Genomic DNA, 18,464 nt, shown 5'->3' with positions numbered 1-18,464 from the left:
ACTGTTCCCCAGACATTTTATCATCTGATGTCTCCTCCCCAGATCTAAGATTTGTAGATATGTCCTCCCAGTATTTGGCTTTCCTTTTCATTTTCTTAAGTGTCTTTTGAAGAAGAAACTTTTAAATTTTAGCAATATACTGGTTTTTTTTTTCAGTTTATTTATACTGAAAGTTCAGTTTATTTATACAGTTTATTTATAGTTAGTGCTTTTGTTTCTGTCCTGTTTTGCCTAACCCAAGGTCACCAAGATTTTCTACCATATTTTTTCTTAAAGTTTTATGGTTTTAGTTCTTATATTTGGATCTAGGATCTATTTTGAGTTTGTTTGTTTTTGTCGTGTAAAGTAAGTGTTGAAGTTTATTTTTTGCATGGGAGTGTCCAATTTTTCCTGCATGATTTGTCGAAAAGTCGATGATTTCCCCCCTTGAATTGCCTTGGCAACCTTGTCAAAAATTAATTGACCAAATATGTGTGTGTCCACTTGTGGATGCTCTGTTCTGTCGATCTATGTATTTATTATCTCGCCAATATCACAATCTTGATTGTTCTAGTTTTATGATAAACTTTGAGTTATAGTATGCCTCCCAATCTTTTTCTTCATTTTCAAAATTGGTTAGGCTATTTTAGGGCCTTTATGTTTCCACATAAACATTAAGACTAGTTTGTCAATTTCTATAAGAAAGCATTCTGGGATTTTTGTTGTTATTGCATTGAAACTATAGATCAATTTCAGGAAAATTGTCATTCCAACAATACTGAAACTTCCATGAACATGGTATATCTCCCTTATTTATTGATTTATAAGATTTACTTATTTATTTTATTTTATTTTTTTTTTTAAAGATTTTATTTATTTATTTGACAGAGAGAGGCACAGCGAGAGAGGGAACACAAGCAGGGGGAGTGGGAGAGGGAGAAGCAGGCTTCCCGCCGAGCAGGGAGCCCAATGCGGGGCTCGATCCCAGGGCCCTGGGATCATGACCTGAGCCGAAGGCAGACGCTTAACGACTGAGCCACCCAGGCGCCCCTACTTATTTATTTTAGAGAGCGGGGAGGGGCAGAGGGAGAGAGAGAATCTCAAGCAGACTCCCACCTGAGCACAGGGCCTGACTCCGGGCTTGATCTCACAACTCTGAGATCATGACCTGAGCCAAAACCAAGAGTGGGTGCTGAACTGACTGAGCCACCCAGGTGCCCCTCCCCCATTTATTTAGATCTTTAATTTGTTTCAGCAATATTTGGTTGTTTTCAGTTTATGAGCCCTACACCATTTTAGTTAAATTGATTGCTAAGTATATCATAATTTTTATTCTATTTTAAATTTCTTAAAATTTCAATTTTCAATTATTCATGGCTAACATGTAAAATTCAATGAATATTTGTACATTGGCCTTTTGTACACTGTGCTCTTGCTAAATTCACTTATAAGTTCTTACAGCTTTTTTGCAGTTTCCTTTGAATTTTCCACATAGACAAATATGTTATCTGTATTTATTTCTTCCCTAAGTGAACCCTGGTAGTTGGTGGTTTTTAAGAAATTTATACCTTTCATCTCAGTTTTCAAATGTATTAGCATAAAGCCGTTCATAGCATTCCCTTATTACCCTTTTATTATCTATAGGCTTGGTAGTAACTGTCTTTCATTTCTTACTTTGATAATTTGTGTCTTCTGTTCTTCCTGATCAATCTGGCTAGAGGTTTATCAACAAACCTGTTCAAGAACAGGTTTGGGTTTTATTGATTCTTCTCTATTATTTTTCTGCTTTCTATTTCATTTATTTTTTTCTCATTATTATTTCTTTCTGCTGACTTCGGGTTTCACTTTTTCTTCATTTTATAGTTCTTTCAGAGGGGAGCATAGATTACTAATCTGAAATATTTCATCTTTTCCAATATAATAATTTAATGTCAAACCTTTTCCTCTAAGCACTTCTTCACTGCACTCCGTATGTTTCAAAGTATTGTGTTTTCATTTTTATGAATAAAAACTGAATTCAAAATATTTTCTAACTTCTCTTGTGATTTATTTTTTGACCCATGAATTATTCAGAAATGTGTTGGTTTCCAAATATATGGGGATTTCTGGATATTCTCTCTTATTGATTTCTAGTTTAATTCTATTGTCATTAGAAAATGTACTTGGTATGATTTCAGTCCTTTTAAACGTACTGGGACTTGTTTTATGGCTCATAATGCAATCTCTCTTGGTGACTGTTATGTGTACATGGAAAGAAACTGTATTTCACTATTGTTAGGTGCATACCTATTTAGGATCACTATGTCCTCTTAAAGAATTGACTCCTTTATCGTTATAAAATCTTTCCTCATCCGTAGTGATATTTCTTATCCTGAAATAAACTTTTTGATGTTAATATAGCAGCTCCTGTTTTCTTTTGACTAGTGTTTACATGGTGTGTTTTTCCATTCCATAACTTATTTGTGCTTTTTTGCATTTAAACTAGGTTTCTTGTAGATACTGTATAGTTGGGTCTTGATTTTTTTTTAATTCAATCTGAAAATTTCTGCTTTTAAATTGGAATGTTTAGGCCTTTTACATTTAATGTGATTATATAAATGGTTGGGGTTAAATATAGCATCTTACCTCTTATTTTCTTATTTGTCTCATTTCTTTGTTCTTGTTTTTCTGTCCTCTCGAATTAAATGAATGTTATCAAATATCCATTTTACCGCCGATATGGGTTTATTAGCTACATCTTTCCACTTTAGTGATTGTTCTTGTTTACAATATACATCTTTAACTTATCAAAGTGCCTTCAAATAATGCTATTCCCCTTCACGTATAATGCAAAACCTTACAATAGTGTGCTTCCATTTCTCTCCTCTTCTGTCCACTGTGCTCTTGTCATACATTTTGCTTCTTCACCTTATAAACCTTTTAATATATGGTTATTTTCCTTTGAGAAGTTAATTATGTTTTAAATTTTAAAATTAATTTAAATATTGTCATATTTACCCACATATCTGTCACTTCCAATATTCTTCCTTTCTCTGTATAAGTCCATATTTCCATCTGATGTAATTTTCCTTCTGTATGAAAAATGCTATTTAATATTTATTATAGTGTTAGTCTGCTGACCATAAATTCTCTCAGCTTTTATTTTGGCTAAAAAATTATTTATTTTGCCTTCATTCTGAAACATATTTTTGCTGAGTATAGAATTCTAGATTGACAGTTTTCTTCCTTCGGTACCTTAAAGAAGCCTCTCCATTGTGTTCTGGCTTGCACAGTTTCTGATGAGAATTTTATTTATATACTTTCTTCCTTCATCGATACATAATATGTCTTTTATTCTCTGGCTACTTGTCAGATTTTCCCTCTATCAGCTTATCAATTTGATTATGATATATTTTGGTATGGGTTTCTTCTTGCTTTTTTTCTGTTTGGAGTTCATGGAGATACTGGATCTTTGAGTTTACAGCATTTTTAATGGAATTTTGAATATTTCAGCAACTATGTCTTCAGATATTTCTCTGTCCTTCATCTCTTCCCCCCATCAGAGATCTCAATGATATGTCTGTTAGATTGCTTCCTGATCACTGTTGCCCTGTTCATTTTTTTCAGTCATTTTTCTTTGCATATCATTTTGGAAAATGTCTATTGCTCTCTTAGAAGATCCCACCGATCTTTAAAAAAAAATTGTTCTGCTGTATCTAAACCACTGTTGATCCCATTCTGTGTGCTCTCCCATCTCAGATAATGCATTTTTTCATCTCCGGTTCATTTTGGGTCTTTTCTATATCTTCTGTTTCTCCCCCATCCTATTTATGTTTTCTTCTATCTTTTGGATAACATAGATTTGACTTGTAAAAGTTGTTTTAACATTCATTTCTTGTATTTCAATTATTTCATTTCTGGGTCTTTTTTTTTTTTAAGATTTATTTATTTATTTGAGACAATGAGCGAGCAAGGGAAAGGGGCAGAGGTTAGAGGCAGAGGGAGTCTCAAGTAGACTCCACTCTGAGTGTGGAGCCTGATGCAGAGCTTGATCTCAAGACCCTGAGATCATAACCTGAGCCAAAACCAAGAGTCAGATGCTTAACCGACTATGCCACCCAGGCGCCCCTGGGTCTATTTCTAATTATTGGTTAATTGCGGTCATGGGACATATATTCCTGTTTTTTTTCATGCCTGGTAATTAAAACAGCTATTTTTTTTATAATTTCACCCTTTAAAAAAGCTGCAGAGGAGCACACAGAGGTCCAATTTACTCTCCGCTCCACTTGTCCTAATGCCAACATCTTACATAATCCAGTACAATTATGCAAGCCAGGAGAGTCACGCTGATCCAATATTATCAACTTATCACAGATCTCATTTGAATCTCACCAACTGCAAACGTCTGGGAGACTCTGAATTCATCTCCTTCAACTCGCCAGGAACCTCAGTTTAGGTTTCCGTCCCTGCACACCGCCTGGAAACTCTCTGGACAGTGAGCTGGGACCCGTTGTGGGGCAGGAAGGGTTCTACATGGATGACACACTCCAAGAGACACATTGCTTCATACTTGCCTGGGGCAGGTGATACCTTGGTGTAGTTTTGAGGAGCACCAAGAAGCTTCCAGTGACTTCTGACCCAAGATCTCATGGCCTCAAATTCTGTTACCAGAGACTTGCTCCTTTGTACTTTAAAAAGAAGAAAGAAAGCCTTCAGAGACTCACTACTGCTGAAATTCCTGAGAGGAAGATGGGAAATAAATGTGGATGAAATACACACCTGCTGTGAGATGTGCTTTCCATCTACTTCTCAATGAATTTACCTGGTCCTAGTATATACCTGAGGCAGGTACCACAATCCACCTTGTCTCCCATACATGCCTGGGGCAGGTGTTACAGTCCTCATCCTATCCCCTGCACACACCTGAGGCGGACACCACAGACCACCTCGTTCCCTGCACACACCTGAGGCAGATGCCACAATCCACGTTATCCTCTGCACACACCTGAGGCAGGTATCACCACACCCACTCCCCAGGTGAGGACCCTGAGGAGCCTCCAGAAGTTCCTACAAACTTCAGAGCTTCTAAGTATGGGCATCTTTCTGCTCCCCCTCCAGGGAAAACTACTCCCCCCTTCATCTATCATATCAGCTCCTCCAAGGTTGGGAAGAGGGAGGATGTCTGGAGGCTGGCAGGGTCCTAGAGCTCAGAGCCCACCCCAGGACTCTCCTCCTCCTGAAAGTCTCCCGCCCATTGCTGCACCACTCTGGCCTCAGGGAGCAGCTCCCTCCAATCCCCTGGCTCCTGTGGGTTCCCAGCTCTCTCTTTATGCCCAGCTGAGATTGATGCAAGGATATTTAAGGAAGACTTTGAGATAAAATGAGCGTATTTCTGGGAAAATATGAAGTGCCAAGCCTGGCCCAAGAAGAAATAAAAAACTTAAATAGATTTAAAATGGGAATCAAAGTTTTCACCTTTCTCAGAAAAAGAGCCTCATGCCAAAACAGCTAACAGCCTCTTTCCAGGGACAGATAATCCTTATCTTATGTAAACTTTACCAGAAAACAGTAATAGAGGTAAAATAACATGTTTCATTTTAAGAGACTGGCGACCATCGTGTTCCAAATCTGGATAAGGGCAACACGAGATCAATTTTCCTGATACACAGGTGGGAAAATCTTGAATGAAATATTAGCTAACTGGATCCTACAGCATGTTTTAAAAATACACACTCACAGGAATGGCTAAAGTTGAAAAGACGGATACCTCCAAATGTTGACAAGAATGTGGGGCTGCTAGAGCTCTCATGGAGTGTTGATGGGGAGTTTGGGGAAAAGATCTGTGGTTGCTTATAAATCTAAACGCACAGCTACCCCACAATCTGGCAGTCCTGCCCCAAGACGTTTACCTGGGAGAAATGAAAACATATGTCTACAAAATGACCTGTACAAGAATGTTTATAGCAATTTTATTCATAATATCCAAGAAATGGATATTGGAGTTGGAGGATGGAGTACTATTCAGCCATAACACCAGATAGACCACAGGTCCACTCAACAACATGGCGAATCTCAAAACCCTGTGTCTGTTTACTTGTTTGTTTTAAGATCTATTTATTTATTTCAGAAAGTTGAGGGGAGGAGCAGAGAGGGAGAGAGAATCACAAGCAGACTCCACACTCAGCACGGAGCCCAATTCGGGGCTCGATCCCATGACCCCGAGATCATGACCTGAGCCAAAACCAAGACTTGGATACTTAACCAACTGAACCACCCAGGTTCCCTTTTTTGAAAGAAGCCAGACACCAAGGGTACCTACCCTGTCATTCCGTTTATGTGAAGTTCTAGAACAGGCAAAACTAATTTACGGTGGGAAAAAATCAGAGCTACTTTTACCTCTGGGTGGATGGGGGCTGGGGAGGAGTAACAGAAAGCTTTCTGGGGTGGCTGTTCTGCATCTCTGTTGGGTTTTGGGTCACACAGGTGTGTGCATTTGGCAAAGCTGTTGTACGTAAATGTTAGTTCAAAAGCAAAAAAAAAAAAAAAAGAACTAGGCAGAAGTACTGAACTCTAGTGAATGATGTCCATGCTGAACTATTCAGGGGAAAATGAGCTAAGAATTGCAACTTACCTTAATGCGCATCAGAAAGAAATAAAGTGTGCCAACACAGTGATTGTGGACAGCAACACTGCGTTACACAATTCAGAGTCACTAAAAGACGAGGTGCTAATTGTTGTCACCACAAAAATCAAGCTATAATTAGGTGAGGTAATGCAGATGCTAGCTAATCATACTGCAATATACACACGCATCAAGCCAACATGTGGTACTAAGCTTAGACTCACAGTGTTGTATGCCTATTATAGCTCAGTAAAAATAAATTAATTGCCTTTAACAAATTAAAATTATTCGTAATAAAATGTTGGACAAGATACAGCATGATCAAAAGTGGTTTATCCCAGGGATGCAAAGATGGCTTCAATTCAGAGACTGATCAATTACATTAACAGACTAAGGGAAAAACTAACAGTGCTGAGTAAATATTTGATAGAGGTTAGCACGTCCTGTCTTTCAAAAGACTCTCAGAAAACTAAGAGCATGAGAAGCTTTCCTGACTTGATAAAGGTGGTCTTCAAAACACCAACAGCAGGTTTCTCAATCGATGGGGGGTTTGGAAGCATTCTGTCCGTGATCGGGGACCCGACAAGGACACCTGCCCTCCCCATTGGTCAGTGGAGCTGGATGGTCCTGCCTCCTCCATCAGACACAGACAGGAAATAACGCATCTAAGAGTTGGAGGAAAGAATGAACCTATCCTTATTCATAAGAATAAAAATTAAAAAGGAATAAAATAGGAGTGAAGATGAAAAGAAGAATGCCCATCTATCTACTGGTCAACTATGTAGAAATCCTAAGCGACTAATAGACAAAGAGCATCAACAGCAACAAAATAATAAGAGAGTTCAGTGAGATTCTAGATTAAAAAGAGACCAACTCACACACTGACCAGCAGCAATCCACGAGAAGAAGTGGTAGAAAGACAGTGCTGTTCACCCTAGCTGCGGAATCTCCTGGGAGCCCAGGAATCAGCCCAAGGAAGGACTGGCCAGACTTCCCTGTTTAAGCTTAGGGTTAGGGTTAGGGTTAGGGTCTCCATGGGGGAGGGAGATGGGAGGAGGGTTGAGTTTGCTTCGGAGGGACAGTGGTGCAGTGGGGACCGGGCTCAGAGGCCCAGCTCACACCCGGTTTCACTCTGCAGAGAAGATGGGGAGTTCCATGGACGTGGGTGGAAAACGACTCGCTAGGTGGGGAAAGAAACCAATTTCTTTCCCAGGCGCTCATGGGGCGGGGAAACCCCAGGTGTGAGAGAAGGTAGGACAACTTTAGTCGTGAAAGACAATCACGGGGACAGCTGTCGCCTTGGGGCAGTAAACACTTCTTCAATTAGACCTAACATCTTCACTCGTAGCTGGGGATCGCATAGCTGGGGATCGAGGGATTTGGCCATGTCCAAATAAAAAATGAACAGGCGTAAAAATATAGAGAAGAGATAATGATGCCTGTTGGATGAAGGACACGGCAGGGCAGTTAACAGGGCGGAGAAAGTGCGAGCAAGACCCATGAGCACCAGGAGATGCGCTCCGACTAGGGACGTACTGCAGCTGGACACCCCGGGAAGGGGCCACGTCACCAGTCCACGTGCACGGAGACTGTGTAGCTTGAGAGTAGTCAGAGCAACGCCAAGGGGAAGGAAAAGACTTTCCACCCCGCGCCCCACAAATCTGCAGAAATGAGAAAGGACACCGAGTGTGGGTGAGTGCGTGGGGACAGGAGCCTCGGCCTCTGAGGGGGCGTGTCCATGGTTCCAGCATCGGGCGCGGAATCTGGCCGCAGTGAGTTTCGTTCTGCAGGCAGAGCTCCCAGCTCCACATCTGCCTCCTCAAGCAGGTGGACAGTTTGCCCGCCTGGGGAGGTGGGGGGACAGGGCGGGGGACGCGCGCTGTGGAAAGCCACACGACTGCAAGAGGCAGCAGCCCAGGTGTCCACGCTGCAGTGTGGACAGAGCTTTAAAAACACGCTGCCACGTGGGAAACACAAGAAGCCTGAGAAACCAACAGCAGCAGCAGAGGGAATTAAACACACATACAACACGTGGGTACACACGACACGCATACGCGCGACGAGGCGCCCAGAGCCTGAAGGCAGCCGCCACCTCCAGCCCCCAAGCTGCCGGGACTGGAGGGCACCTGGGGCTGAGGCCCCGGAGCTGCGGGCGGGATGCCCCTCCGGGGCCCCAGACTTTAGCAGCGGGTGTGGGGCCAGAAAGACCAGCCGGCCCCAGGGGCGTGGCCACAGGTGCCCACGGGGGTCACAGGCCATGGGCTTTCCTCCTGTCCCCACTCCAGCCCCGACTCCCCTGGAGCCCCCGCGTCCTGACTGCTGACGGCCAGGTGTCTCACCTGCCGCAGGCTTCAGGCGTGGGGACGGCTGCAGGGCGGGAGATTTGGGCTGCTGAACGGTGCAGACTCAGGCTCACACGGCTGTTCCTGCGGGCAGTCTGGACAGAGGGGAGGGAGGCAAGCCCCTCACGTTTCCTGGCAATCAGCTCTCACTTTCGCCCCCACCAGCCTGACCCCTTCATCGGGCTCTCAGCTGCTTCCCTGCACTTTCTAGGGTTTTCACATTTTCTACATTTTGCACATGAGGAAACTGAATCACAGACCGGCCGAATAAGGTTCCCACGGTCACAGAGCTGGTGAGTGCCGAGCTGCGTTTTGAACCAAGGCTGGCTGGCTGCCCCATACCCACAGCCGCCTGGGGCAGGTGAAGAAAGCAGGGTCATCGAAGGACATTGGAGGCAGGCCCCCCACGCATAGCTGTCATGTCCCCCCAAGAGCCTGTAGCATGACTTAGTCCCCCGCTGACTGCCGGCGCCCCACCAGGCTGCCCGAGCGAGCGCCGCCCCCGAGTCCAGCATCTTTGCGACGCGCTCTGAGATGAAGCATGGCAGAACCTCTACACAGCCAGCCCAGCCCCCGTTTCTGCCTCCATGCTTCGCTCTCGCCCGCGTGGCTGCCAATGGCCCCCTCTGCTTCCACCTCCCGAGCACTGCCGAAGTGTTCCAAAGCACACTTTGGCGCTTGGAACACGTCCTCCGTAGGGGCACACACGTCTTGCTGCTCATCAACAGGCAGGTAACCCACTCCCTTTCCATGACCCGGCTGTGCTCACGGGGACAGGTTGTCCCCTGCCCCCCAGCACCCCGTGCCCGAGGTGAGGACTCAGCTTGGGAGACCAGCACTTGAAGGGACCAGGTCTCCATCGGTCCCCTTGGCCTTGCCTTGGAAAAAAAGCCTCTGTCCTCTGGCCAAAGGTTTGGAGCAGCAAGTTTCACTCCCCGTCGTCAGGACAGAGAAAGAAACATACAGAATAAAGGCGATTGTGTAATCCTACGGAAAGAATGATCCTGCTTCTCTGCTGGGGTCATTGCAGACTCCAGCTGCGCACCAGCGTCAGTCGGTGAGGGGCGGACAGGGTGGGCAGGAGAGAGCTCCTCGTGACCCGGTCAGGCCTCAGGACCGACTTCCCTTCGTTCTGTCCCGGGTGCCCACCCTGAGGGCTCCTGCCGCCTGGGCGTCCTTGACCTGCTGGCCCTCGGGACCTGCACGGCACACTCGGCTCCAGATGGGGTGGGGGTGGGGGGACACGTGTGCACTGGGTAGTGGGCCCGACAGGCTGCTGTGACGAAGCAGGGCCCCTGGCCCCTGCCCCGCCTGGGCTTGTCCAGGAGACCCCGCCTCTGCAGGACACTCGGGCCAAGGAGGCGGTGTCACATGCATCTTCCTGCAAGTCTCTGGCACTTCATCCGCGGAGCGAGGAATGGCCGTCGCAGGGCCAGCATGGAATTGGGGCCAACTTGGACACGGAGCTGGTTGTTGCTGTGGAGCCTGTCCCTGCGTGTGCACCTGTGTGTATGTGCGTCTACGTGCACACGTGTCTCTGCACGCACGTGCATGTGTGTGTGCATGTTGCGTGCATGCACACGCATGTGTGCGTGTGTATCTGTCATGCGTGCGTGTGCGTGTGCATGCGTCCTCACAGCCTACAGCGCGCATCCACCTACCTCAGAGGCTCCCCGAGAGGCAGGAGCCTCGAGGGCCAGAGTCACAGCCCAGCGACTGAGTCACTGAAGCTGCATCGGCCAAACGGGTCACTCACCTCCTTCTGCTAACTGCTTATCAGGCTCATGGCAACCTACGTTACATGGACTGGTTTCAACAACATTAGGGTGATTTTTCTTTTTGCCCTAAATCTGGGCTTTGCTGTGGTTTTGTTGCAGAATTTTTAGATTTGTATTTGTGTTGGCTACTACATTTTATTCACCAGTTCTCAGAAAAGTGAGCTGGTTTTCTAAGATCCTGCAAGGGGACTGAGCCTGCTGTCGGCATCGCGGGGAGCTCAGCACGTCAGGGCTCAGAGAAGCTGGATGACTCGCTCCATCGGTTCTGCCCGAGTCCAGGCTCTCAGGCTCCTCAGCAGCGGAATGTCCCCCTTCTGCATTTCACATTTGGGTCCAGGCGCCTCTGGAGCCCGCACAGATCTGTGTGCAAATGGGCAGAATTTGGCCAGTGTAGGCAACCGGGCCAGAAGTCCGAAATGTCCCCAGCAAAGAGGCGAGCCCAAAGTACCGAGTGAAACTGACCCTTCAGTGCGAGGCGTCTGTCTGGCAGGCTTGGAAGCGTGTGGTGAGCTGGCTTCGAGCAAAGGGACCCCTAGCTGACGAGCATACGCTCCCACCTCCCAGCCCGGAGTGTGCCAGCCCCCAGCCCAGCTCCGTCCAGCTCGTGCCTCAGGGCTCCCCAAGCTCTGGCCTTGCCTGGTGAGGTCCATGCTCCCCCCTGCTGGCGTGCCCACCCTCCCAGCCCAGGAGCCAGTCTCTGCTGCAGAGGAAGCTTCCAGGCTGGCCTGGGGTTGCACGGCCGCAGGGTGTGGGGTACGTTTGTGCCCCTTGCCTCCAATCTGCTCTCCGAAAGACAAAGGAAGCCTTAAGTAATGCTGCAAGGACTCGGGAGGGAAATGGCTAGCTGTGGCAGCACTCGGTGGCCCAGCTTGCTGCAGAGGAGCTGCACAGCCCTGCCCAGGTTGGGGGCCCTGCCAGGAGCGCTGGTGAGGGGTGCTCTGATGGGGAGGGCCGCTGCTCTGCCCAGGGCTCCCTCTGAAGCCCGCCCCTCCCGCCCCAGGGTGAGGAGCCCCAGGGCCCCCTCGCGGGTCCGCGTGGGACAGACGGCAGGGGCTGGTGGGTGTCTGTGGGGGGATGCTGCTCGCACTTTCCCCGGGGCTCTGGAAATGTGCCTCTCCCGCACTCACAGGTTTTTCTGGTTAAGAGCCTTACCTCCCACGTGCATAGGCCGAAGCCAATATTTTCAGGTCTTCACAGAGTATGACTTCCACTGTCTGATGGATGGTGCTGGGGATGAGTTCCATGTGAAACACGCTCTGAGCTCCGGTGACATGAAAGGCACACCCCCCACTCTGGGGATGGAGCATCTGCTCCCTCTGCTCATATGTCTTCCTCACACTGCGCTTCCTGGCCCTGCCGGCCTCCTGCGTGGTTGCGAGGTGGGCTCCGCTTGCTGCCGGGACCACCTTGTCCTGCTCTGCCAGGCCTCCAGCCTGGGGGTGCACAAGGGGCCTCAGAGTTCCTCCTCTGCCCGCGGACCTGGCAAGAGTGGGACCGCCCCCCACCCCGGTCCGCGGCAACACCTCCACCTAGACGTGCAGCCCTTGCTGCATATCGTTGGTTCCAGAGACACGTCGCCCAGAAAGGGGGGCGCTGCCTCTGCGCAAGCGGGGTCCTTGCACGAGGCTAACCTGCTGTCTGTTCCTCCTTCCTGAGCCTTCCCCACTGACCTCTGGCTTGCAGCGAGGCCCGGGCCCCTCCTGTGCTCCTGGTTATGACCCCGCCTTAGCCCTCCGTTTGGTCCACTTTGGGGGTGTCCCCCATGCTCCAGGCCCTTTCCAGACTCCATGGCACCCTGGTGCCAGGGACGGCAGCCTTGGGGTGTTTCCTGAGCTGCGGGGGCACCCGACACGGTGCACCGTGGATTTCCGGTGTCGGCCAGGCTGCGAGCGGCCTCCTGCCGGATGGCCCCAAGTCCACTGGCCCCATGACGAGCGCCCGTCCAGTAAGCAGACTGGTCTGAGCGCCCCTCAGGTGCAGGGACGGCTACCCCCGTCCAGACCGACACCGGGTTTGAGTGTGAGACGTGCAGGTCTAGTTGGGGGGAAGGGGAGCGGACTCTGGAAGTCCCCCACCAGCTCCCGCGGGGGGGCGGGCGCTGGAGCAGCGACCTCCCAGCACCCTGCCGGCCCCGCCTCCCCGCCCGCGCCCCGCCTCCCCCGCCCGCGCCCCGCCCCCCTGAGCGCGCCCCGCCTCCCCGCCCGCGCGCCGCCCCCTCCGCCTCCTTCCATGGGCCCAACAGCTTCACACTCGGGAGCGCCCCGTGCTTGTTTTGGCTGCGGCAGTGGTCCTCCGCGCAGCCCCGGCTCGCATAACCGTGAGGTATCCGCTTTCTCCGCTGACGCCTTTCGGCGAGGCCTGAAATGGCCCTGGGCGGGCGGGCGGGCGGGCCGGCCTCCAGCGCTCCCTCGCCCGGACTCGGGGTGGGTCTCTGGCGGTGGCCCCCCGACGGGGGGCGGGCTGGCGGTGGCGGAAGGAGCCCTGGGCCTCTGGGCGCCGGGAACAGCCGCCTCTGACCACGCTGGCCAGCACGGGCCGCGGCTGGGCTGCCTCCACCCTCTGACTGCATCCCTCCCGGCGTCATCCCGGCCGGCCAGCACCGTGGGCCTCGGGTCAAGAGACAACTAACTGTTGGGGGGAGCAGGTCCCGGGAGCGCTCTGCTGGATGTCCTTGTCTCCAGGCAGGCCCCCTCCAGGGCAGCGTCCAGCGCCCTGGCCGTGGCCTGTGGGCCCTCGATGTGGTCGGATGCCCATGTGTGAAGACGTCCGCGGCCCTGTGCCCTTAGGGCCCGGCCACCCTCTCCCTCAGCTGCTGCTGCGGAAAGGTGGGGCGAGGGAAACAGGAGACTGGAATGATGGGCGAGAATTATTATGTCTTCGTGTGAGCTGGAGCGCAGCCCCGTTCCCTGTGATAACTGGGGGCTCAGCGTCTTCCATTTCCGTGCTCCGAGCCAGGGCCGGCCGTGACAATGAGCGCATTGTTCCCAGCGCCCCGCATCGTCACGGGATCGGCTTGCACTAGGAACCCGGGACGATGAGGCCGGGACATTCACCGGGAGGGGACAAGGGACACGCCACCTCCTGCTGACACCTGTGCACATGTGACCTAGTGACAGGCCCACCCACAGCTGGGACAGGCGCCCGTGGGAGGGACCGTGGGCACCCTCATGGGGGGCAGAGGCTTTTCGTGGCAAAGCTGTGAGGCTGGAACCAGCGCCAGCTTCCTTGTCTGGGAGCAGGTGAGGGCCCAGGAAGTTTGGACGTGCCTTAGGAGGTCACCTCTTGGGACAACAGCCAGCACACGCCAGGTCCTGCACCGAGGAACCAAGAACAGCAATGCCTCGAGGACCCGGGTCTTTGCCTTCCCCCCTGCGGCCGGGCAGGGATCGGGCAATGCCCCCAGGAACCTTCTAGGAACAGCAGAAACTGATCAGAACTGAGCCAAGTCTCGCCCACCCTTGCCCGGCCTCCCTCTGTGCCCTGCTTCAGGTCTGGTGGGCAAGGGGTAGGGGGCAAGGGAGCCCATGTCTCGGTCCTTGCTGGGCCCACCCTGAGCCCTGCCACTGAGACACACCTGCTCATCCAGGGGCAGGTGCCTACTCTGCCCAGTGCCCCGGGGCAAGCCCCGCAGAGAGGTGGGCCGCCGCAGACCACTACTCCTCAGAGCATGGCCCCTCTGTGCGGCACTTGGTGTTCGAGTGAAGAAACAGGCCTGACCCCTGATGTGGGGCCGAGCCAGGCTTTGGCCAGACCTCCTGGCCCCAAGCTCGTGCCTGCCTCCTGGACCTCAGACTCTGATATCACCTTCCCGATGCACCAGGCTTATGCAGCCCACGTCCGGTACCCAGGAGACACGTCGGCTCTGTGAGCCCCCTCTGCTGCACCCCTCCACATGGCCATCTCTTTGGGCCTGGGGTGCCAAGGCCATGTGCACAGGCCTACGCTGCGGGGGCAGCGGCCCCTGGACACAAGCTCACGTGTCGGGGCACCACTCAGTCCTTCTCCGTGGGACCTTTGAGGGGCTTGAGAGTCAGATGCATCCCTTTTGGGGGTCGAGGCCGTCCCTCTGCTTTGCCCACAGGTGCCTGACCCGCCCCTCCAGCCATGTGTTCAGAGGGCGGCCAGGCCTTCCAGAGAACAGCCCGCCTCTCATGGCTTGGGAGAGGATGGCGGCCCCTCTGAGTCAGTGTGGACGGAGCAGAGGCCAGGACAGTCCACCCTGGGGGAGGCTGTCGGCCCCAAGGCTCCTCCCAGGTGGCATCAGCCCCACCAGCCACTCCTGGTTCTCGTGTTATCTGCATTGGATTCCTGGAGTCTAAACTCTTAAGCTCCCATAAATCTCCTCTCATATGGAAGTCAGCGAGCCGTGTAATATTTAAACCGTCCGCAGTCATACCTCATTTGTTTACAAGTTTTCCATGCTGGCCCCAGGGCCTGGGATCCCTAAGTCAGGTTTCCCAACAACCCTGGAAGCCCAGCCCTGGGGGCAGAGGAGCCCCGTCCCCACTTTCAGGGAAGGTCAAGGGGGCAGGATTACGGGGGAGGGGTGCGAGTGTGGATTCAGGGCCTGGGGTGTCCCCTGCCCACTGACTCCAGGGGAGCAGATGATGGGAGTCCAGCATCAGGCCCTTGACTCTGTCTGGGCGGAGGACAGCGTGGCAGCTCAGCCTGCCCCATGCTCGTGCTCACCTCCATCCTGGGTGGGGAGCCGGCTCCCCTCATAAGCAGCTCCCTCTGCCAGAAGGCCCTGTGATCTCAAGGGTCCTACATGGGTCTTCAAACCTCAGGGCTGAGGATGGGAGGGCAGTGCTGGGCCAGGGGCCTCCGGATGCCTGGGGCTCCTTGGTGCCCACAGCACGACTGGGCAGCCTCCCGCCCATGCCGCCATGTGGCACTATAGCAGGGCGAGCGGCTCACGGCTCTGGTGCCACCCCCATGTCACGGTGTCCAAGTGCAGAGCCTGAGCTGGTGTGTCCTTGGAGCTCCTGTCCTTTCCTTCCTGGGGCCCCCTGCTCTGTCACCTGGGGAGTGCGCGGGTCCTAACCACACGCATCAGGACTGTCTCTTCCATCCACGTGCACACCTCTTGGCTCACTGTCCCATCCTTTTCCTTGGCAACCATGTAGACCCGTGGGGGGGGACAGAGCAGCATCTTCTGCTCCCTGTGGGACCCACAGCCACGGAGCAGCCCCTGGAACTGGATGGGCCTCCCACCAGTGCCTGCGAGATGAACGAATGAATGAGTCAGTGAATGAATGAATGAGTGCAGTTGTCACAGCCATGTCAGGCTACAGCTCCTTTCAGCAGAGGGTGTGCTCCCCCATGGGTCTGCGTGAGGGCGGCCTCCCATGCAGCCTGGCCCCCAGGCCTGCCCAATGGAGTGAGGGAGGTCCCCCACTCTCCTGGACCTGGGGTTGAGGCAGCGGGGTCTCAGGAGGCCACGGGGATGGCGGACACAGGGTCGGTACCAGACCTGGAGCCACACGGAAACCACGGGCTCTCTCAGGCTTCTCTCTCCCCCAGGGGCCAGGCAGCCCTGCCTCTGAAGCAGGAGCTCCTGCCCCACCCCTGCTAGGATGAGCTGCTCCCTGGGAGTTGGCGCCCGAACCACTCCCATGTTTCCCACCATCTCTGTATTGAGGCCAGTGCAGGAGGACAGCTGTGACCCCCAGGAGAAGGGGTGGTCATCCTCCCATTATGGACGGGAGCACCGAGGCTCTGAGCAGCCACATGGCTCTCCTGGGGCCACACAAAACTCAGCCCACCTGCTGCAGCCAGGCAGGAGGTGGGAGGTGCCGTGGCTCCGAGCTACATGCTGGCCTCCCAGGCAAGTGGCCCCAGCCATTTATTGACGGTCAGCATTGTGCCCGGATAGTAATGTGGAGAGGGCTGGCGCCCAGACCACACCTTTAGGAGGCAACAGAGCCTCTGTACGTGAGCCCATGACTGGCTGACACCCGTGGACCCCGTGGGGGGTATCCAGGCCTTGGAGACCCCCATAGCAGAGATCATGGGTCCAGGGGACAGGTGGATGGTAGGAGCACAAAAGTTTTTCCCCTGTGAGTGTTCTGCCACCCTACCTGAGGTCCACCTTACCCTGGTACAGACTCTCTGTGTCTGGTTCCCATCATAAGACATGGCTTCGGGGGTACCCCATGATCATGGCCAGGATCTCTCATGGAACCTGCTCCTCGGTCCTGCTCTGCAAAAACCTGCACTATCATCCAGAGTGACAGCTGAGATTTAGGGCCAGTGGAGTTGAGCACCGTGGCAGGGGACACTGCAGAGTGCAGGCATCACTGAGCACTGTTCACCCTCAGAACATGGAGGGGCCTGGACCCCAAAGTCACATGGGCTGACCTTCTGAACGTGAGCGACCAGTATGGCAGGGCCGGCAGAGGCCCTCAGTGGGGGGACAGGGGAGCTGACATCGTCTGGGCTCTGCCAGAGACACGGCAGGCTGGAACAAGGACCACACTCAGGCATGCTTGGCCTCTGTGCTCCACATCCTCTTCTCAAGCAGAGCTGGCCTGCCTGCAGCATTTCCATTTCATCTTGCACCCAAATGTTGCTTCACAGAAAGATTTTGTTTGAGACCAAAGGGATGGGAAGGGATAAGAAGGGGTGGAAAGGGGTTTGAAGAGGCCTCAAGATGTAGGGAGGGGGAACTTATCTTAGAAATAGGAAAACAGGCTCAGATTCACTCCTTGGTCTCCTGGCAGGCAGGGACTGAAGAGCTCAAAGCCGGAGGAAGGTTTCTCTCCCCTCCTCCAGGATCTAGGCCACCCCCAGCCCCAAGCCTTGATCTTTTGCATTAGACAACTCCAGTCTGACACAAGGGTCAAACTGCAAACGGGAAGGCAGAACCCACAGTTACTCCCACTCTGCTTCCCTCACTAGCAGCAGCCAAGCCTGCCTGATACTCCCCTGGGCCCTCACCCCCTCAAGGAAGCCAGAATTAGAAGACAGACTCTACCAGGGACCAGGGAGCTACTTTTCCTCTCCACACTATAGCAGCCCAGGGACAAAGTGCTGAAGATGACCTAGAGGTCAGAAAACCAGTGTCGTTGCCATCAACAACACCACCATGGCCACCATCATCACCATCATCATCACCATCATCACCATCATCATCATCACCACAATCACCACCATCATCACCATCACCATCATCACCACCACCATCATCACCATCATCACCACCATCACCACCATCATCACCATCACCATCATCATCACCATCATCACCACCATCATCATCACCATCATCACCACCATCATCATCACCACCATCACCACCATCATCACCATCACCATCACCATCATCATCACCACCATCACCACCATCATCACCATCACCATCACCATCATCATCACCATCATCACCATCACAATCACCTCCATCATCATTATCATCACCATCACCACCATCATCACCACCATCACCATCATCACCATCATCACCATCATCACCACCATCACCATCATCATCATCACCATCATCACCATCATCACCACCATCATCACCATCACAATCACCTCCATCATCATTATCATCATCATCACCACCATCACCATCATCACCACCATCATCATCATTATCATCACCATCATCACCATCACCACCACCACCATTATCTACATTGTCATCATCACCACCATCATCACCATTAGTCACCTCCATCATCATCACCATCATCACCATTATCACCACCATCATTATCACCATGACCATCGTCACCACCATCACCATCATCATCACCA

Source organism: Leptonychotes weddellii, chromosome 4, assembly GCF_054177405.1.
Source record: "Leptonychotes weddellii isolate Sample4059 chromosome 4, ASM5417740v2, whole genome shotgun sequence".
In the NCBI taxonomy this organism is placed as follows: Eukaryota; Metazoa; Chordata; class Mammalia; order Carnivora; family Phocidae; genus Leptonychotes; species Leptonychotes weddellii.
The sequence above is the reverse complement of the archived record's forward strand: the minus strand, read 5'-3'. Positions refer to the sequence as shown.